A 23960-nucleotide genomic window follows, 5' to 3' on the forward strand; every position below is an offset into this window, starting at 1 on the left:
TTGACAGGTATCAGGAGCAGGTTGCCTCACATAGTTCCTTGGTGTTAAACTTCCTGATATGTGTCACATTTTAGCAGTTTCAACAGTTCCTCTGTATGGAGAGTTTGAGCTTCAGAGTACTAATGGCACTAACTGGTCAAGAAATAATTTTATCTGTCATCAAACTGTTAATTTCTCATGATGAGGCAGCTGATGATGAGTCTTCTGTTTAACAAGTGGTGGGTAGGGTTGGTGATAATATTTTAACCATTGATTGGTTTGAATGACGTTAGCTGAATGTTCAAGATTCAAGAGATTTAAGAGCTTTTATTGTCACATGCACAGCAACACAGCTGTACCGGTTTCATGTTTTATAAATTCACTCAATATACATTGTATTCTGTGTGTGGTTGTGTGGTGGGCTATAGGATATGCTTTACATATTTTAATGATATATTTTATGTATCTTATGTTCAAGCCTGTGTTCTCTGTTTTACCTGCCTCTGGGGATGATAAAGTGGAAGTTGAAATTTACAGCATGAGTTCTGATCTAACTAGCAAATAGTGTACCAAGTTAATTGTAGAATCTGTATATCCATGTTAACTCCTCTTAATTGGTAACACCCTGTGATGAAAACATGTTGTGGCTTCTCACAGCAAAGAAAGTGGAGTTAATGCCTTGCTTTCTTCATTTTCTACACATATTTATCACGTTTTTGCAGTCAGGTAGCAGTACGTCTTGACTTTATAAGTTGATAATAATGTCTTGGCGCAATGGATTATGATGGCTACAAAGATTTCATAGGGTGCAAAAGATGAGTAAATTTCTTGGCCACATATGAAATTAGACATCCTTTTAAGCCCATCATAGCATACTAAGTGTGGAAATTAAAGTTTAAACTGATTTGTATTGGACCCTGAATTGGTACTGGACAATATTTTAACATGTTATGAGGTATTTTACCTTGTGAACATTAAATTTCTTTCTGGGAGTATCAGATCATTGGCAGTAAGCAGAGTGTTAAATAATGTGCGCAATGAGATGAGAGCACTCAGTGTGAGGCCCATTAAAAACACAATAATACACAAACTGTGACACAGCTGAGTTACATTTTTATGTTTGGTGTTATGTATTATTGAGCTCAGACAACTTTTAGTTCTGAGGAAGCTGTTTTTCATTGTGCAAAAGAATGAATGGCAGAAAACAACTATGTTGAGACACTACAAGGAGTAATGTGAAGTGGTATTGACTTCCACAAAGTTGAACAAAAAAAGCTCAATAATTTCAGCAGGTGGGTGTTTCTTTCATTGTTCCTGCCTGTTGGGCAGACAGAGTAGATTTGTTCAATTTACTGTGTACAACTGTTCAGTTTCCTTCAATGTCATTCTCAAGTGAACACTAATTCATCTCTTTCTTAGTCTGTAACTATATAACTATATTTCTACCTCTATTCAGTTTCAGGCCTGTTCAGCTCAGGATTGGATCTTTTATGCTGTTGTCCACATGTGTCAACACAGTTTCATTTTGTAAAAAAGGGACAAATAAAAGTTCACATGTTCACCACTATAGCTATTTCTGAAGGGAGTAAAGCATAGACACAAGTGAGCAGCGTGATTATTCACCTTACTGAACTGTCCTTGAGCAAAATGCTGAATCCTCACAAGTCCTAAGAGTGCTTTTGTCCTCGCATTATAGGGATCAATAAAAGAGAAAAAACACATTATCACAAGCCAAATTTCCATCCAGCCAAGTAGCACAAATTTTAAGTATTTCCAGAAAATCAGCAAAAGAAAATGTGAATTAACATGCGTTTCCATCCACTACTGTTATGTGAATATTAGGAGACAGGCTCATCAAGATAAGCAGTTGGTGTTGCTAATTCTTTAAACCACTGCAGAAGAAGAGGGTGCAGCGAGATGACATAATTAAAAGAGCACCAGTCAAACCTCAAATGATAGAAAACAACTTGGGAAAACAACTTGGGAAAACGAGATGTTTCATGTATTAATTTGAGGAACATTACAGCCTCCCCATCAGTCCATCTCATCAGGCATCTCTCATCTGTACCGATCTGATGTTTTTGTTTTTGTATCTTCAGTGGAGTGTTTGTACTTTGCATTTTCTTTACACACCAACTACACCAACTTTTCAATCTCAGCCAAGCATAAAAACTGTTTTTGCAATATTTTAACAGTTTTTTTTCTCTGGCATTTCCGGTCAGGTGTTTTCATGCACACATTAAAAAAGCGCATAAAAACTGGTGGGTGGAAATGCATTTACAGTATTGGTTGTATTATCTCAGTTTGTTACTGGTCATTGTGTTTTTAAAATAAAACCACATGTGCTCAATTGCCCTGGATCTGCATCTCTACCCAGCAGCAGGAGGCAAAACATCTGTCCCTTTGGTTTCACTACATGTCCACTGGGGGCACTGTGCAGCACATCTGGACTGGTTGACCGTTGCCAAGGAGCTTCAAAGAACCTGGCATCCTTTGATGTTCTATCACATTGTCTGTACTCGCCAAGAAACATCCTGTTTTTGGCATCAGGTGCCACACCAGACACGCCAGAGTATTCATCCACAGCTGGGAGCAGGTGAGAAGTGCTCCCAAAAGCAGGAGGGGGGATGCCATTGTGTTTATTAGCCAAAATTATTATATGTATCCACATATCCACATTTGACTATAGATATTGAAGGTGAAAGAACATCCTCTTACTTTTAGTACTAAAAATTTCATAGCATTTGTACCATACTTCTGAAACAATTTTAAAACTGTTATGTGAAATTTGTAAGACTGACCTAGTGGGATTTGGTTTTCAGCAGATGAATGCCTTTGTTTTAAATTTGTCTCACATCATTAGTGCATGGCGATGCTAATACGGACAGATGTGTGTGTATTTAGATAAATGACATTTGCAAAATTTACCACAAATATGTAAATAGATGGGAAGTTCAAGGAAATATGAGTTATTTAGTTTATGAAACACATTTTAAATATTTCTTGGCCCCTGCTGTCATCAGATAAACTGCAAGTTTGAAAAAATGGCTGAGGGATATTCAGCCCTGCAGTCACTGGGCTGAGGTACACTGATTATGTTGGCAAGCATTAATACTACGTGTCTGTTTGGAAAATTGTTCTTATTTATGTTAAGATTACTGGTAGTATACTCTCAAATTGGGAAAATTGCGTGTGTGTGTGTTGTGTGTCTGTTTTATCCTGATTGCAATACTCATGTTATCATGTTTGTTTCCAAGGTGTAACGTTTTAATTCACCACAATCTATTGCCGTTGTGAAATCTTTTATTACATCAGCCTGCAGTGGCAGCCTTTGCCCATGGACTACAGATGGGAATTAGTTTCATTTGGTGCAATAAATGTATTGTTTATCATCCCTGTCGAATAAACAATAACATTAAAAAAAAAAAAAAAAAAAAAAATATATATATATATATATATATATATATATGATATATAGAGTACGGTATAAAAGTTTCAGGTACTGAAAGTCAAGAAGATGCTTAAAAAATAATGCTATAAATTTTCATTTATCAATTAACTTCATACAAACTGCAGTAAAGAGTAAAAAAACTGAATCAAATAAATAAATAGTGCCAATTCTCCTAGGTACACTTGCACACAGTTTTTCAAGGTAATACTGTTCCAAGCAGTTCTTCACAGTTCCTCTGTTGCAAGTTCATGTCTCTTCATGTAATCCCAGACCGACTCAATGATGTTGAAATGAGGGCTCTGCAGGGGAGCTATATCATCTCTTGCAGGATTCCCTGCTCTTCTTGTCTATCAAAATAGTTATTTCTGAATCTGGTCATATATTTGGGGTCATTGTCATTCTGCAGATTAAATTTTAGACCAATCAGGGGTCTCCCTGATTGTGTTGTATTATGGGTAAGAATCTAAACATCTAAAGTGCCTAAAACATTTGCACAGTGCTGTGTATTCTAAAATAGCAACTTGTTGAACTGCAGCCACTGTGGCCACAAGTGCTAACTACAGGATGTGAGTATGTTTAGGTTTGCCTACATTTCCCAAGATTCAATTCACACAGTCTTTTTAACTATGTCATCATTAGGTGACCTGACTGAGAATTCAGAAAGCATGGAATGAAAGAAGTTAGTTTGAAAATATTATATTTAATTTATTTTATATAATTCTCTTTTACTTTTGTTGCCCAGTGTGTGATCCACAGTGTAGCAAAGTAGAAACTGTTAAGACACAGCAACACTGGATAAAGAAGAGGAGGAACACCTGACTGAGAACAACTGGAGTGTGACCAAACAGATGTCTTCTACTGAGGTACAGTGTCGTCAGCTATTGCTTTATTCCTGAGATAAAACCACTGAAATGTTTATCTGTGGTGTGTTAAAATATGGTGTAACAGTGGTGCAAGTAGACTCATAAATCAGTGAACTGTTTCAGTTACAGGTGCAATCCAACTTTTTTCCCCCCAAAACAAATACTTCAACTTAGGACTTTAACTGATAACCAAGTAGCAGTCCGATACCAGTATATTTTCTCAAATTTAAAATTGTGGAACTCATGGGGATCAATGTTACTGTATGTAAGGTAAGAAAGGGACAGCTGTGATGCTAACTGAACACTTCAACTGAATGAAACAGAGGAAACACAGAATTTTAGAATTTAATTGATCAAGAAACTGTATTTAATCTGGATTGGTCACCTAATAACCAATGCCTGATCTGCTTAATAAGGTCAGTATTGGTGCCAATACCAATTGGTATATCCCCCAATCACAATAACATTACATATGCAGTTGACCACTAACAATTGTGGCAGTGCAAACCTGGAATTGAACTGAGCATATATGTATTTTTTTGCTTATGAATTCAACATTCACAGATTACACTTTGACCTAATTGACACTTAAGTCACTTTTAACTTTATCCTAGACTTGTATTAACAAAGTTAATTTCTAGGTTATTTTTGCTCACTGTGTTGTTTTTTAACTTTTTTTTTTTACTATTTTCATTTTTATACAGCAGAGATTCTGTCTGACCACAGAATGAGTAAATAAATAATTTTTCATTGTCACTTATAGGTCAGAGTCTGTGAAAATGAGAAGTTGAAAAGCTACAGGGCTATCTATCATTACCTCATCAGATGCATGTGACCTATGTGACCTCAACACTGAAGAATACGCTTTAGGTAGCAGCTGCTATATGATGATAAGATGATTCTTCAATCATCTCTTTGGTGCTTTTTATGCTCTACAGCAGTGTCACTGTATGATAGGCTACCCTCATTTTGTTACGGTCAAGTGACGCTTTCAGAAGAGCATAATAATCTATTTTCCAGCTCTCTTATTCCTTTGTGCGTGTGTGTCGTTATGTACTGTTATGGATCGTAGTGGCAGGTATTCTATGAACCCCAGAGGAGCTCTGCCGCGGAGTGTTTCAGATGAATCACCTGGTAGGTGGCAGGGGGTTATTACAGAGAGAAAAACACCGAGATATAAAAAATCTAAAAGAGATAAAGAAGATTGATGCCTCTCCAGCAGGCACACGTGTGAAAACATGCCAATGGCTCTATCACCTTTCAGTCCTCGCTCTTTCTTGCTCTCCCCACTCCCTTATTTCCTTCTCCCTACTTCTTCTAATCACACAGTCACCCCACTGTTTCTTCTGTTCTTCTTTTCTCTCTTCACCTCTGGCATCTACGTTAATAAATCCCATTTAAGCTCTTGTTGCGACCCCTCAATCATCGCCCGTGACCAGCTTAAAATAACACTGTGGGAACAGAGAGAATAGGGCTAGTGTGCAGGAGCCCCCATGCCGATGTTATTAATTGTTGAAGAGATGAATATCCCATTACAGTCCGACTGAGGAATGGAGATGGAGCGGGGGTTATACCGTGATTAATGCTAAGTTCATGCAATGCATGATTAATTCTGAAGTGCGAGTGGGTGTTTAATCAAGGCCACATGCGATATGATCAATTATAGGGTGAAGAAAAAGAGCTGGATGATTAGACTACCTTTCAGAGTGTGGAACATACTCTATGTCACCCGAGGTTTAGTGGGTTCAGTTGTAATGTAGGATTACACTGGTGGTAAAAATGAGGAATATAACCATGGAGGCTGGATTACACAGTTGCTTCAAAAAGATGGGAGGGTTAGGGCTCATCCAAGTGTGAGCTGAATGTGTTCTGTACTTTCCAACTGGGAGAGCAGTACGAGTGCTCCACATGTAAGCCCACCTCGGGTATTGGACTGTTTTTATTACAATACCAAATGTTTCACGCTAAACAATGAATGTTCTTTTAGGCACAGAACTAAGTGACAAAGAGGGGCTGCTAGATGTTGCTGCACTATTTGATGGATAGGACTAAATACAGTTGTTGGTAATAATAGGTAGGTCTAAGGCACATGAAACTGCATTCTTGTTTAGATCACTGCTGGGGACCCTCTTGCTCACAAGATAAGTATGTACCAATCAGTGTACCAAGCATAATCACAAACTTATCTTGTGTCTATCTCAATTGAAACTGGTAAAATAATGCAGTTGCATTATTTATTAATGCATGTTTTCTATTAAAAATTACCCAAATTATCCCACATTTATTCAGATATTACATTAGGGGTATACTTGACATTAATGGATACTATTTTTTTGATAACAGCTGCATAAATGTCCACACATGGTAATAATTTAATATTTTAATAATGACAAACTGATAATGTTTTTGTATCAGATTTATGATCCCTAATAACACTGTTGACAGCTCACAGAAATACATTAAATGACCACGACCTCTTAACACCATTACATGGTGGTGGCACGTAATATGTTAAAATTCGTGGTTTTCGTGGGTTCGTGGTTATTTCACGTATTTTTTTGAGATCAGGTTGCATTTGTCTGTGCTTTCCAAAACTGTTACAAATCACTGTTAAAAAATAATTATGTTTTATGGTGTGACAACGCTGTGGTTAGGGTCTGGTTAGGTTTAGACACAAAACCCCCTTGGTTAGGGTTAAGAAAAGATCATGATTTGGGTTAAAATGATCACTTGAAACACGGTGTGGGTTAAAGTTGCTACTTCCTTAAATCAGGCAACCTTTGTTGTCACAGCAACAGTAAACACCACAACAATCGTAGTTATGGTTTGTAAAAAACTGTCCCGACTTGCGGTTGGAAACCTGACAGTTGTGGTTGGAAGCGTGAAGTGAACAGCAGTCTCCTGCAGCTAAGTCCACTAAGTCCACTTTTTGCAATCTATCTATATAGCCATCCACCCAATGTGCCACCTCCGAATATGGACATTTTGTGACCTTTATATTGATGTCATCTGAACTGCGTCACTTCTCCGGGTCATATTTGTGTGTCTACCACAACAAAGGAGCTTAATTGACTTTCAATTGGCATTGTTTACATGGTATTGTGATTTGACAGAGAGACTCAGACAATTTCACCAGCTGTCATTTACACTTGCTACCTGTCTGAAATTGATGTAAGGCAATCACCTAAATTGTTTAGAACAATGTCACCATGCTGTTGGTCCTTTGTTAAACAGCATGAAGACACAGCTGCTGCTTCTTCTTCAATGACAGTTGTCTCTGTAGTGAATTAAATCAAGAGTCAACAATTTTAACTCTCACTTATTACAACTTGTTGAGATACTGTCAATGATGTTAGTTATAGTTCAACAGTTTATTGTTCAGCCCTACTCTACCTACATATGTAGGTAATCCCATGTTTGCAGTTGGCCTTTACTATGATCTATTAAATCGAGGCAAATGATGAACCCTTTTGGTGTATTAATTCCTCTCCAAGTTAGAGGCACCATGTGCAGATATTTTTTGTCTGATTATAGCACGTAATACTGCCACCTCAACCAAAATATTAAATTTTGCACACTGGCTTTAAGTCCAGATTTAAGATGCAGATAAAAAATGCATCTGAAAGACAAGAAATTGTGAAAGCTACACTAAATAGACAACAACAGCAGTACCTTTCTTGTTAGGCCCTTTGCTCAATAACTCTTTGAATTTATCTCAACTCTATTGTGTGTGGTTTAGTTACTCAAACACAGCAAAATAAATATTTAAAATACACTGAAAAAACATGTGGCATTATATATTTATTCAGTATCGAGACCTTGTTTAATGTCCCCACCTGGTGCCAAAATGAAAGGGTTAATTTTGATTTTGATACCCACAAAAAACCCCAAAAGACGGATGTTGTATGCGGTACAACAGGGATACATCAGAGCAGGTCATAGTATTTCCATGTGGCCAGTTTTCCATACCAACCTTCAGCTTTCCATGGCCTGGTGCATGGGGAGAACTGCTCATTTGAACATGCCCTTAATCTAGCCTTTGTAAATGGCTCTGTTGTGCCGTGCCAGCTTTCATATGAGAGGCACAGAGCCGGAGCAACATAGCCCAGAGCAGGACATCATAATTCACAAGGATAATTGGGGCATTTAAACCAAACCTGGGACCCATCCATGCCAGACAAATACAGGTCAGAGCATCCTGTCCACATGGGAGGGAGTAAGGGTTGGATGGATAGAGAAAGGATGGGTGAATATGACAAGGGAAGATATGGATGGTAGTAGGTGGGGGAGGAGAGAATGTGGACAGACAGAGAGGAAAAGATGAAAAATAAAAAGTAAAGTAAAGGTCAGCTTAGAATACAAAATGGAGGTAAACACACAGCTGAATAAAGGACAGAAGGAGAGGGAAAGAGGCAGGTAAAAGAGGCAAAATGAAAGAGTAACGACTAACCAGGAAGTCAATAACAATTATTTCCCTGCTCCATGAGGTGAAACGTAATCTGTGGTTTTCTCCCTTTCACAACTTTCCATGTGAGTTTACATCAGTTGATGCAGAATGTAAAAAAACAGCATTGAATCCTTTACCATATTTTGGCATGAAGGTTATGTAATATTTTGCTCAGCAGTTAAGATCAACATTGATTGCCTGTGAGCCAGGCTGAGATTTTTTTTTTTTGCTAAAACAACAAATAGAAAAGGTTTTAAAATGTAATTCTCCTTCATTAGAACATTCATTGAATACATGTGATAGAATCTGAGAATTAATGGCCCTGCAGTGGGACCAATCAGCAAACTATGGGGAGACATTTAGATACTGAAGACAATGACTAAGGCTGGGCTGTACCAATAGCCTACTGGTTCCTTGTGATACTTCTTTTCAACACTTTTTTTTTTTACTGTTTTATACTTAAAGGCCTACTTAACTTTTAATTTTTTTACAAAATAAAAAATGGATGAGGTATTAACTCTCTGTAGGATGGGCTGGTTGGTTTGTAGGCTGGTAAGTCTCATCCAAAAAGTCTACAAGAATTTAAAGATGTATGGTTGATTTGGCTAAACAATTATATGCATTGTTAGCCTGTTCCTTGTTAGCTATTAGCCAAGCAAGCACTGTATGACTTTTTAAAACATACTTCAGATAACTTCAAATTGACAGCGGACATAGAAATCGCTATCATCATATCCACAAATCTGTTATGCTTGTTCACAGGTGCTTGATGAATTGCTTGTATTGTCTCCCTTTTTATCATGTGCATTGTTGTTGCCCACTAAAGCACTGTCTTGCTAACTTTCCTCTTGAAAAAGGCCTCACAATGAAATCACAGTGTGATAAACCTGCAACTTACCAAACTATGTATTGTAGTGGCACACAAAAGTTGTGACTGGAGGCCTTTGCGTACTATGCAATTGACGACTAATGCAGGACTTACTGTTGATTGCAAGCCTGTCAGATTGCTGTGAAGACACATTATTCCAATGTAGTTTGACTCAGCAAGCTTGCTAACATGAAACAGACTATCATTTGACCCAAATATTAAAAAATGAAACTACACCCTACAAATGTTTAGATGATAATACCTTGTTAACTTTAACCTTGGTGTTGATGTCATATTGATATTGAGTTCTACTGTCCACCAGACACATCTTTAATTACTGTACCTTCAAAGTCTTGCTCACCTTTGTATCATAAGCTTAGCCAATTGAATCACCATATACTTGTACATAATCAAGGCAGATTGTCCAACATGGTCTTAATTCTTGTTTGGCTTTGCTTGGAGCATTAAGGGAAAGAGATGGAGCTTCAATTCAACATGACCTTGTTCCACGCTTCCACCTGGCAGAGACCCTGCAGAGATCTAAGAGTTGATATTAACCACATTACTAGAATCAATTACCCCAACCCCACCACCAACATTCTGCCCTCATTGTGTATCTTCTCTATTATTCAGGCAGTGAGACAACAGAGCCTGTTACAGACAATGAGAATTTGCAGAAGACAAAAAACAACTCCACACACGGGGATTCTTACATGGGTTTGAGAGACGGCTGCCTTATGGACTGTGCCACAGCAGTCCCAGACCACAAACCACGGCCATCTGGCAAGTAAGGCAGGCTAAGGCAAACAGTCAAACTTTCCAAGTGGATTTCAATCTCGGAACAGAAGCCCCCCCTTGTCTCACGCACACACAGTGAAACACACGCCAACCAACATCACTTCATATCCTTGGGCTTTGTGCTTGCAATGCTAGCCATTCTTGGCTCTGTTCAAGAAGATGCAGCCCTGTTTTTCCATTTCTGCTCAGTAAACACTACATATTAAGTCCAACAAACCAGTTCTTTCATAAGTATTCACTTCAAACACCAAGTTGTCTGACTGTATTCCCAGCACGCTCATCCCATAAGTTTCCTGTTTACATTGTTCTAAATCAGAGCCATTTTTGAGACTGACATTTTTCCTTGCTTTTTCATGATTTTAAACTTCTGCTGAGGTATTTCCACCTACTGTGTTTATCTATGCCAGAGAATTTTCCCTTACACAGCCATAATTTGTGAAAGCAGTTTGAATTTCAAAGGACCACAAAGCAACACAAAGAAAATAACAATGTTAGAAATTGTATTTTAATCAAGATTATGTCAAAAATGATTAAACGCTATTGAACCCAGCTCTACCCAGTTACTCTCTGCTGTGATTATGACCCTCTTCGCCTATTATTGTGTGGGTTACTCTCAAAAAGCAGGTAATTTAGCTCAAAGGGAAACACAAAAGGGCTCAAATGAAAGAAACTCGTGTGTAATAACTGTATCTCTACTTGGAATGTCAGCTTGTGGCTTAAATGACTGTTATACAAGTTCAATAGATATTTTAAAACTTATTGCAATATAATATGCCTTCAGGAGATCATTTAGAATCATTATTGCTTATCTGGGCCTTGAATCATTATCACGGAATGGAAGTGGAATGGACTGCAAAAACAACATCATCTCCACTCTGTCTTCAAGCCCTCTACTTGCAGTGATCACTGCTATCTGTCACAGTGAATAAAATGACATAAATATGGAAGTTGCTTTGAATAGTCTGCTATTTAGTGACAAGACAACATTTCCCATCATCACTTGTATCATAAAGTAAATGAAAGAATGTAAACACATTTACTGTGGGCAATAAGCAAAATCTTAAAATCAGCATATTAACATGCTCACAGTGAAGATGTTAACATTCTGATGTTTAGTAGGTATACTGTTCACCATGGCTGCCTTCTCACTTTGTGTTAGCATGCTAACATTTGCGAATTACCACTAAATATAACATACAACTGAGGCTGATAAGAACAGATAAGAACTAAGAGTAATAACTACAACAAAATAAGAAGTCCAATAAATGGCATTCAATCTATACTATAATGTATACATTATAAACATAACAATACTTATGCTATATACATGGCTTGACTTGTGCATTGTAAAAAAAGTTGTGCAACATATGTGCACAAGTAATGGTTCTAGCAGGCATAGTTGTAGCAGATGATTGGAATGTCATTAGTTTTGCAAGCAATATATTGGAAAAGGTAAAAATTTGACCCAATGATTAGGTTGTAATAATATGGATGATCCCATGAGTTTTCTAGAGATCCTCAAAGTTGCATTACTCAACAATGTCATTAAGTTTCATCCTGTGATGATCTTAAATATCTGTACCAACTTTGATGACAACTGGGTTGTTGAGATATTTTGCAATGTCAACCTCATGTCGGTGCTTGAAGGAAACTCAGGAGATCACCAAAGTCATTAGACTGCTAGCATGGCTCAAATCGTCTTCGCTCATATATTGGGACTCATATTATCCTCAGTATTGCAGCATACCCACAATAAGTTTAGTACAGGTTGAGTATTATTCACCATGAAAGACTGCCTTCAGGCCATCACACAATACACAATATATCATTTGAAACATTTTTTTTCTAAGTTATTACATGCTAAATCTTTCCTGTGTTTGACCCTTAATATTAAATTGACCCTGGCTCATCAATATAGACCTTATGTTAAGCTGGATCAAGGGAATGAATCAGGGTTAAAAACACTGTCTGAAAATGTGTACCCTGAGGCCTTATGGTCTAATAATTGAAGCATCAGTGTGTGGTGAGAAGGTCAAGACCTCGTTGCCTTGTCACATATCGCCCGAAGAGCAGTGACAATGCTCTCTACGTGTGTGTGATTTCTTCATCACGACCCATATCATTTTTAGTGACCTTTTTGTCTGATATTGCACAGTGAGTGATTATGATGGCAGTTGAGGGTTATTTCCTGTATTTACAGACACAGATTACCGGTAGAATGTAATTATACGGTGGTATATGGAAGGGCTGGGGTTAATGGTTTATATAGGCACTGACACATGTGTGTGCATGGTGCCTTATATGGCCACAGACAGTGAACAGTGAGTGACAGTCTCTGTTCATCCCACAATCTAGAGTGCGTTTCCTGAGGCCTAGCCTTTGGCGTTGGTCTATCAGCAACCATTATCAGCAATTACACCACATACTGTCAACTGTTACCAATAGAAGATCTTTGTTGTTGCTGTTTTTCCATAGCAGGGCCAAATAAGATTTCCTGCAACATTTAGAATGCCCTTGAGCAAGATGCACAGCCCCTCATTAGTCCAATGGTGCTGCTCATCGGCCAAGAGTAAAAGGAAATGGATCTTTTAGCTGCAATGAGACATGAGAAAAAGACAATCACATTTTGTCAACTCCACCTTTTAAAAGTAAAAGTTATTTTAAAGCATAGTGTCAACAAAGACCTAATGACTGATATTGATGCTAACTCACCAAAGGCTAAACAGGCTTCTATGCTCACAGAGATGAGCCATCTGTATTGAAATATTGTCTACAATACTCTGAATTGATTTCAATATCTGTATATTTAAGGGGTCCTGAAGGCAGTAAGGAAGGCTTTAGGAGGGAGACAGTTAGAAGTTGGACCAATCTCTTACAACAAAACCTATTCTGGTCTGAATCCTATGCTGAAGTTGTTGTCAGCAGGCTAGCCATAACTACATTAATGTGAGGGCTGCTCTGGGACTTTTGGACTTTGGGTGCCAGGTAACACTAGCAGTACAGGAAGCAATCATGTGTGTCTGTATGTGGGGTAACTATAGGAAGTGAATGATAAACAAGCTCAGTTTGACGAATGGGTAAGCTCTCCTGGGATTACACTTGGCTAAATTGGCTGGAGATATCCAATCTCATTCTTAGCCATGCTAGCGCCACTGCTCCAAAGATGCAATGTTGTTCAGGTAAAAATTTTAATTTGTCCAGTACTTTGATATACGACCAAATACCTGTAACTCCAATGGCTACTTAGCAAATGTTAGCATGCTAACACACTGAACTAAGATGGCAAACATTGTACCTGCTGCACGTTAGCATTGCCTTTGATATTAGCATTTGGCTCACAGCACGCTATGCCTTAATACAGCCTCATAGAGCTGATGGTGTAGCTGCAGACTCTTAGTCTTGTTTCTCCATGACTGAATTTTCCTTTCACATCTACTTCCAATGCAGTCTTACATCTTCACAAATCTTTTTGATTTTATTTAAAGCAACTAGTGATTAATGACAGTAAAGTAAGCGTAACTATGACAGAGAGGAAAAAATGACAAGAGGATAGAGCACCAGGCAGAGAGAGAAACAGAATGGATGGAAGGGTTACAAAAATGTGAATATGGATGTATATAGCAAAGTAGGAAATATAAATGCAGAAGCTCTATCCTCCCCTTTTTCTGTGACAATGGTTTTAGATAAAAAAAAGTTGACTGGACATGTTCAAGACTGGACTCTGCAAATATCTGTAAAAACAGAGTGACCCCACCACTAAAATTGCTTGACTATATCTTCACTAATGTACTAGCTGCTTTGATATATAAATGTATATTTGCTATTCACAATCATAAATCTGTCAACAGATTTTCTTTTTGCTTGAGATAAATTTAGATCAACTTGCCCTTATGTACTGCACCACATTACTTAACATTTAAATTACATTCAAATGGAGTTTTCACTGAAAGCGAGTATTTAAGGTCAATATCAGAGAGGATATTTCTTTAAGTGGAAGAGAGAGGAAAAGCATCAAAAAATCATTTTAAATGGATGACTCATCAAATTTGCCTGAAGGCATTCTGTACTATTCGGATAAATGAACCAAAGGGGGAAATTCACCAGGCAAGTGCCTCTCTCGTTCACCGTTGCAACCAACCAGCAGATGAATGGAGCACTTTATGGTTACCTTCCAGCAATTTATGATAGTCAGTGGATCTGTTTGAAATAGCTGCATGAGTGACAAGAGATAGAAGAAGTTAAAAAAAAAAAAAGATAATATCACAGCATAAAGAACTGACCGGTTGATTGAAAGTATTTTGTATCTTAATTTATGATTCATAATAAGGAATATCAACTGAGGAAAGAAAATATGGAATAACAAGGAAGGTTGAAGTGACATGATCACCAGATGGAATACATTAGATCACATAGATAATATATTAGCTCACAGCATTTTACATTGCAGTGTTATACCTCCATAAAGAAATAGACCCATTGTACTACAGTTGGGGACTAGAACAAGTGCTTTGACAATGGATTGAAATGACTGATGGAAGTTCATTGCATCAGGGAGCCAATAAGTCTGACCAATCAACGGGTCACAAATTACCCAAAGTTACCCCAAAATCAGACCAAAATCAAGTGAGCACACACAAAAAAATCTGTGTCAACCAAACTGCTTCTGCAGTCCAGTTCTGTAAACGAGGATAAGGTACCTCTCCTTTTGTAGCCTTCAAGTTTCTGTCAGCATAAATGAGAAACACACAAAGGAGAGACTTAACCAAAGTAAAGGTGAAGTGTACATTCACCCCTCTACCATCCCACAAAGCCACCTTTTTCCTCTCTCTTGTCAACCACAGTGTTGTTTGTATTCCCCTTCGTTGGCAAGTGTGTAGACCTCAAATAGGGTCACCTGCAGAGTTGTCTCATCATAACTCTTTTGGGACACCTTTTTTAAAAGCAATTCTACTATACTAACTGGGCTTTTGGCTTCTATAATTTTTTCTCTGCCATTTGTGTTGCCCCGTGTCTCAGGATGGGTGTTCAGATCAGACTAGTTCAAACTTGGTGTAAGAATTGCTCAATCATGACTTTGAAATACTCTTTGTACCCAAGACATCAAGCACATATCCCATCAATTTATAGTTATGAAAACTGACAAGTTAAGACAAAACTGAGATGTTGGTGGATGCAGAGAAGCACATATTAAACATATAATATGAAGAATAAAATAATGACAAAAGATAAAACAAATAAAACCACTGCTATTAACAAATTAAAAGAGCTTTTTTCAGCATGTTATAAGTTAGCAGTGTGTTCAGAGTCTGATATAAATAGAGATGAATCAAGCTTATTGCACTCCTCTGTTCGCTCAGTTTGTTTCAGCTCTCTTCTTGTAATCAAGTACAGTCATGAGTCAAAATTGCTTACCATCTTTATTTTGCAGTACAATTAAAATCACTATCAGAATAGACTATCATTTATCAGAATACTGTGCAGATACTTTAGACTGCAAAAGATATGAGCTCAGATTTTAGGTGCACAGCCTGAAAACTAGCACGACCACCCCTCTAACTTAGGTCAGACTTATTTAAACCTCCTTCATGAAACAGAATTTTCTGAAAATGAGTCTTATTTACTTAATTGATACACATATAGGAAATAGTCTCAACCATAAGACAATACACACAAACAGAAGGAAACAATCATCCGTCACCCAGTGACATGCGTAATGTCTTGAAGATACATAACAGTATAATTGCCCACATTACGAAGTGACCTTTGCCACATTGTTGATGGTCTGTAGCCAATAAATTGTTTCCAGTTCACATAACAGAAAAATAGAATCACTTTGATTGAAATAACTGCACATGTAAAAGGTTTCTCTTGTTGCGCCCTCAGCTGTCTTGCCTGGTTTTTGTATTCCTTTTTAGTTTTGCAATAATAATGATTCTGACTTGCAAAACAACAACAGAGTACATGTGTTTGTTCCCTAGCTTACAGATAATGCACTCAAGTATAGAGCACCAGCTGTTGCCTGCAGTACAGTATGCTAATTGCCAGAGTTCTGAAAGAATAGATATGCATAAGAACATACAGTATTGCCTCTGCCTTCGAGACCTAGAGTGAATTGTGCAGTGTGCACAAAATGCACATTTAGGTATCGTTTAAAGTCATGCTGAGTTCATAATGTGTATTTGCTACATCTATTTAGATTGGCTTTTGAAATGGTCTATGTTCAATATCAATATGATATCTTTATATCATATTTTACTTTTTATTTCATGTGAATTTAAATGTTAGCAAGTTGTGCATGAATATCATTGACATACAGATGACACAGTTTGAGCCTGACAGTATGACACAAAAAAGCCATTGACTGTTGAGCTAGCAAACTGTAAAAAGCTGTTAAAAACCTACCACCAAAAGGCTAAGTATGTGCTTTTAGATTATGAGTGGTGTTGTAATACCATTGAGTAACTTCTTTGATAACATCACTTCGTAACCTACAGCACATCTGTGACATAGCTTGTTGGCTGCAGTTACAACACAGTGGGTTTATCATACTGCATGCTCCTCACGCTTGTGGCTCACCACAAAAATGTAACATTAAATATTAATTAGACACTCAGGTCTGTCCCATATCATGAACACTTCACAATATATTGCAGTCGGGTACAGATATGTCTCAAACTATGCTCTAAAAAGTCATCAAAGTTACCGACACCTCTCTAACAGCAAACTAATCATAGCTGATACTCAGGTTTTCAGTTTTAACTAGGACAACCCCAATACAACTAAGTTTACATATTATGTATGAACTGTATTTAAATATCTTTTAAAGTACTTAGTTGTTCATTCACATTACATTGTTCGTATGTACATGCACTGTAGAAGAGTATGGTTGCCCCTTCTTTTTTCTAGTGTCATTACTCCCTGCAACATTTAAAACTGATCCGCTGACCTTAAAAGCAAAAAATTATGTATTCTTATTTTTTAAAACTCATATTTGATTAACAATCATTGTCCGTGCTAACCTCGGAATCAGAAATATTATACAGATCTGCTACGGCATTCAGAGACTGAACAATAGTGAGGCTAATATCACTCAGATGAAATTACAAACAGTAACGCTGGATTTCATGCATCCTAACCCATTGAACGTGTGAGGACAATTCCGTGATTCCAGCACAGTAATGGTGGACTCTACCACTAACACTGAGAACTACTATACAGTATAGAGAGATAATTACTTAATATAAATACATTGAATGGCTTTTGCAGGAAATAATACAGATCATATAGTATAACCAGCAGTTTGATTTAATGAAAACCTTAATTATTATTTTAACTTTTTTTTTACTGAATGCTACAGTATTTCCAAGCAAGCAGTTTTCCAGAAAGGAAAAAATAAAATAAAATAAAAACCAGAAAAGGACGTAAATTTTTACAACAGCCTCAGGACCTTTATTGCAGCATTTATTCACCCCCCCACTCCCATAACAACCTCCTTGTTTGCACACTTCACCTGGCCCTCTCTGTCAATGAATGTTGGGCTTGTGGGCAGATAGTGCACAGATGCGCGCGCGCACACACACACACACACACACACACACACAGACACACACACATACACACAAAATGCAGGACTATTGATCTGTTGAGCACTGTGGTCGAGCAGCCCTGACTGGCCTTGCCCCTTGGGTGAGACACACAATCGGCGGCGGATGTGCTGCTCCTAAACTGTCCCTGGGCACCATTTCAAATCCCTGTAGATTCATGATATTGATTTGAACTATTTCTCCCTCTGCCAGCATCTTCTCCACCTCCATCATGTCCCCTTTCGTGTCTTTTTCATCCGACCTTTGTTGTTTTGTTTCTTGTTCCCAGAGGAAATTTTGTGATAAATAAAGGACAGGCATCAGTTCCCTTTTTTTTCCAAAAAGAAAAAAAAAGAAAGGAAGCAGCCATGGAAGAGGAACGAGGGGCGGAAATCATGACAAGAGTCAAATCTAGTTACCATTGTTGCAGAGGCAGGGGGAAAGCACTGTCATGCAAAGAGATAGAGGACCAGAGAAAAAAATATTAGGCCGGTATGATTGCATCAGGGCCCCTCACAAAAACACGAATATTCACTTCCATGCGCTGCTATCTCTCTGTCATAGTGATGTGTCAACGTGTATTCAATCAAACCTGTGTTGAATATGAATGAATATGTTTCTTAAACAGAAATAGAGGATTGAATTCGGTGCAGTCAAGAAATTGGTTTTGTGTACAGTAGCTCTTTTACATTTTCTTGACAGGTGAATAAAACGGTTACAATTTTGCTCCTGAGTTTTTCTTCATTTATGCTGAGTGAGACCTCGCTCCCTTTCCCTCTCTTTACCTCCTCTGTCAATTTCTCCCCCCTCCTTCCCTCCTTTCACTCACTGCCCATCGTTTGCAGCTAGTTCTCATTGTCAGACTGTGTAATTGAGGTAATGCTGTTAATGATGTGTGAGTGGTCCCCCCCCCCCCTCCTCCCTCTCTCTTACACACACACACAAGCATTGATGGCAGCAGATAGAGCTCTTTCATTAGAGTTGGCACGGAAAAGACAAGGCAGTGGTGGCTTACGGGCACAGACGACCTTGCTGTGGGGGAGCAGGAGCTTTAAACACTAATTAGGATGACTTTGGGAGACAAAACAGGTAGGGAGGGAGGGAGTAGACAAGCGGAGGAGTGGTTGGAGATTTGAAAATATGAGAGGGAGGGACAGCAGAGGTGATGCATTCAGATACAAATGGCAGGGGGGGATAGGAAGTAGAGAGGGAAGGAGGAAGACAAAGATGTGAGGAATGACAATGACGGAAAAAGTCAGACGCAAATGGACAGAGACAGTGGTTGAAGATGAAGACAGAGGTTTAAAAAAAATCATGGATAATTTAGACAGAGTGAAACTCAGAGAGGGAAATTGGCAGCTTTACTGCAATCAGACAGGTCTGGCTGGTGAAGGGAGGTATATGAGGCTTCTAAAAATACCAGAGTACCTGATATGTCCACAGAGCTCGATGGTGGCTGTTCATATCCAGGGTACTTGGTCAGAAATATAATTCATCACTCATTTCCTCCCCTATTTTTGACTGTAAGAGAGAACAGTTATTATCCCCGCTGATGTCAGGGACTGCTACAGACATGACAGTCACTATGAGCGCAACACAAGGTCAACAAGAAATATCTATTTGACACTTTTGCATAAGGACTTATAGTCTTCTGAAAAGGGGGGTTTGCGCACACAGGAATAATACTCTTTCTTTGCTCGTAATATGCTTACGTATTAGATGTAATAACACCACGGCTGCACTATAAAACCCATTATTCTAAACAGGAAGTAAAGTACAAAGCCAGCCAGGATGGGATAGAAGGATGTCAGCTCTTTTTCACAAACCAAATTAGAGCTGCAATAATTAGTTGATTAATCGATTAGTCTACTGACAGAAAATTAATCTGTAACGTTTTTGATTGTTGGTTAGTCAGTAGTTTTTCTTTTTTTAAATTATTATTTTTTTGTGTGAGTAAGGGTCTAAACACAATACATTCAATATTTCAACATGTTACATCATCATCATTTCTTCAAGAAATCAAATTTCATGATTTGACCTGTTTGTTTGAGTAACAAGTAACATCATATCACAGGTAATATTGCATCCCCACCCACTCAAACATATACACACTTCTCTCTCTCTCTCTCTCTCTCTCTCTCTCTCTTTCTCTCTCTCTCTCACGCACACACACACACGACAAAACTGAACAAAAATAGATGATACACAGGGTTCCTTTTAAATTTATGGATGCTGGGTGATTTTGCAGCTGCACTCAATCTACAGAGCTTCATAAATTGAGCTCCATATCTTGTGAAATTGTTTCTCTTCGTTGCTGTCCTCCCACATTGTCTTTCCAAAACTCAAGCAATATTTCATTAATGTTTTCCATTTTTGAAGTGTAGGCGCTTCCCTATTGTTCCTGTGTTGCAATATTAGCTTCTAGTACACTAATGATGAAAAAATGAATTTGCCATTCAGTTTGGTATCTTATTTTCCCAGCATTTTGAAAGAGACAAATCACTGTTGAAAATGCAACTTTACAGTTACAAGTTCTTGAAATCCATCTTTCAGTTTTCTCCCAAGTCTTTCTAATTTTCACACAATACCAAGAGGAATGTATGAGGGAGTCACTCTGTGTGCCACATTTTAAACATCTATCAAAGGAGCTGGTGTCAAACTTGTGAATTTTATCTCCACTATAGTGTATTCTTGTCATTAATTTATACTGAATTAGATGTGATTGTCATTAGTGGTAATTTTATATGTGAATTGTAAACATTCCTTCCATTTTTCTTTTGCATCTGCTGTACCAAGATCTCCATTCCATTTGTTATTATATGTTTTGTAGCAATTCTTCATTGCCTTCAGCTTTGGTAAGAATATTGTATACAGCACCCACTAATCATCTATTTAGAATTCCCCGCATCTCAGTTGCAACTCTATTTCCGAAGTTCTGTTGTCAGATAATTAGTATAGTCATTAGAATTAAAATAAGCTCTCTTTCTAATCAAACATCCCAAGATATGAGTGGAAAGTATTGTTCTTGCAACTGCATTTATAACCTTTTTTACTCAAATGTAGCTTAACCATGTCATGTGACGCTACTTCGGTACACTTTAACAACAAATATTACTGGGACCACTAATTGCAGATGAACATTTAATATCCAGGAATTCACATAATTAACACTAACACTGACTATCCTTGTAACAAATTGGCCACAATTTCACACATTGGCCATACACGGTCTAGCTATATACTAGGTTTTGTTCCTTGTTCCAGATTACAGAATGTCCTTTTGAATGGAGGTCACAAGTTCAAAAACATACAGTAAATTACATCCACTCAAATATAAAAGGAACATGTTCTCATTCAAAATAAATGAATAAAAAGCATACAAGCACTGTGTCTTTTTAATTTTATAAAAATCCACACACCCACACATTTAAAGCAACCTGAATACACACCCAAACTGCTCCCAAACACTGTATTTTACACAAACCAACATGCTCAGTCTAACCACTGAATCAAACGAGAGTGTAGCTGCTGTATAATGGTGGCTGTGGTGCATGTACACATGTGCACACTGACAAGTTGGCAGTCTGCTACCTGTCAGTTTGAACAGTGCAGCAAACAGAGCTAAATAGCTCTACTGTACAGCTCTGTGTCCTCCGCTCCTGTTGTAACACTAGACAACACCTGCTCAGGGGCTCCACTGCTTCACCTGTCAGCCCCAAAGCCAAAAGGCTGCCATATCACACACACACACACACACACACACACACACAAACAGGGACAACAACAACATATGTAGATATGGACACATACAGTTCATCCAGCTGCAGATTGTATGCACAGCACACACATACACACACACACACACATGCACCAACATACACATTTTGTTTTTTTGGTACTGTCAGTTTAGCCAAATCGCTGCTGGAACCACTCATCACTACAGCACCTCATGGGCTGCTTCAGCCAGCAGAGGACAGATGCTGCGTAGGAGTGTGATTGCGTGCATGTGTGTGTTCAATTGTTTGTGCCTGGGAGGTGTTATGTCGAGGAGTTCTCTTTCTGTGCGTGTGTGTGTGTGTGTGTGTGAGGGAGCCTGCCTAGCAGAAGCAGGACAGACTAGTTTAGCTCAGGGCCACTGCTCTGCACACACACACGCAAACACACATCTGCTTGCCTCTCAGCCATCTCTTCTCTCTCTGCTCCACAGTGGCCTCCCTTCAGTAAATAACACCATTCATTATCTGCATGAAGCCCTGAAATCAACTCCATGGAATAGATTGGTGTGTTGGTGAATACAGATTCCTTGTATCCGCCGAATATGACCAACAGCTGCTGTCGGGGAAATCCTTGTAACTGTTGTCTTCAGTACTTCTGTTAATTGAACTCAAGGTTTTTGTGATGTAATTATTTCTGTGTTCTCAGTATGACGCTGTGAAACCAAGAATGTGTATAATGCAGAATAGCTTGTCAAAACTGACAGTGCTTTAAAAATGATAGTAGATAATAAGGTGAGACTGCAATTTTTAAAATGTTTTTTTTATTTTTTAAACAGAGATTGAGTATTAAAAATGCTCTTCAGAATGTAGTCTATTTAGAGTTGGATAAAATCTTCTATCACAGTATATGAAATTTTACTTAAAAAGAGGAATAAATATGAAACAATTTAGTACATTTTTAGAAAATTCATTGTTAAACAATTAAAATTTTTGAGTTTTAGTCAATACAGTAAATTGAATACCCTAAAAATCAAGGTATTTCGTCAAATTATTGCAAAATACATTGGTTACCACAATTTCCATAAAGACCCGCAAGTTGTTTGATTTTGATAATTGATCGATTTTCAAATTCTCTACTGGTTGACTCGTTTTGATGACTTCAGGGTACAGATTATCATATCACCCCAACCCTTTGTGAAATTCATCAGTCTCCACAGACACACACAAACACATACACACACAAACAACTCATAATGACATACTGAAAACAAAATCCAAAAACATAAGATGGGAATGGGATTACAAATTGCATGTCTGCCAAGCAGATCTGCATTCTGTCATATATTTACTGATTATTCCTTGCAGATTTAGGGAGCATCTGTGAGCAGCTATTTTAATTCATTGCACAGATTCCCAAGAAGATTCAAGTCTGGGCTTTTGGCTTGAAAAATTATGGAATTCCATTCTCTTGTTCTGAAGCCATCCGATGTTAGTTTTGTTGTTGTATTTTTATTATTAGAATCAGCACTACAATCAGAAGTTTTTCTCTAGAAAAGTCCCTGTAGCTGCTCCCATTATGGTCCCTTCTATCATCACAAATCTCTGTGTGCTGCCACTGAAAAGCCCCCCCAACTCCGCCTGATTCTTCCACCTGCACGCATCACAGTATGGCGTTAGATGAATGATGAGCAGTGCTGTGCCAGGGTTCTGTCAAACATAACACCGGCTGAAGGTCAATTTTCCTTTCAACAGACCACATATTTTGTGTCACGGTCTCAGAGCTTTAACATGATCCCCTCGCCCCCCCAACATTGGACCTGCTGCTTTGGGTCTTTGGTCATGTCCCTGACCCGAGGTCCTTCATACCCGATTACTCAACTTGATAAAGCAGGAAGTTGATGGAAGAACCCACAGTTCCTATAGTTTTTCCATATCTTTTTAGGCATGCTGGCATCATGGCTGTATGGATGGTTGGTCAGTCGAGCTGACACTGGTCCAGATAGAAATACCTCAACAACTATTGGATAGACTGCAATCCTCCGACTTTTCCTCCAGCTCATCATCAGGTCAAAATTTCAATTTCTCCAATACTTTTATGTTTATGACTAAATACCTGCAAAAGTAATTGCATTTCTGTCAGCCTCAGCTGTGAAAGTTGCACAAAAATGACACAAATCGTATTCATTTTAAGTCGGGTATGGGTAATTTAAAAATAGGAACCATGGTTTTGGTGGAAACATTTCTGCTAAAATCTA

At 38.1% G+C, this 23960-nt stretch overlaps 1 long non-coding RNA gene across 2 annotated transcripts; it reads left to right on the forward strand.

Annotated features, from left to right (window-relative positions):
* The first annotated feature begins 1984 nt into the window (after nt 1–1984).
* Nucleotides 1985–10966, forward strand: LOC137175948 (uncharacterized). Of its 2 annotated transcripts, none has more exons than XR_010925758.1 (3): nt 1985–2575; nt 4173–4293; nt 10242–10966. It is a non-coding gene; the product is annotated as an uncharacterized lncRNA (long non-coding RNA). The 2 variants fall into 2 exon arrangements; XR_010925757.1 differs by lacking the exon at nt 1985–2575 and adding an exon at nt 4050–4109.
* The last annotated feature ends 12994 nt before the right edge of the window (nt 10967–23960 follow it).

This window comes from Thunnus thynnus, chromosome 23, assembly GCF_963924715.1.
Source record: "Thunnus thynnus chromosome 23, fThuThy2.1, whole genome shotgun sequence".
Classification (NCBI taxonomy): Eukaryota; Metazoa; Chordata; class Actinopteri; order Scombriformes; family Scombridae; genus Thunnus; species Thunnus thynnus.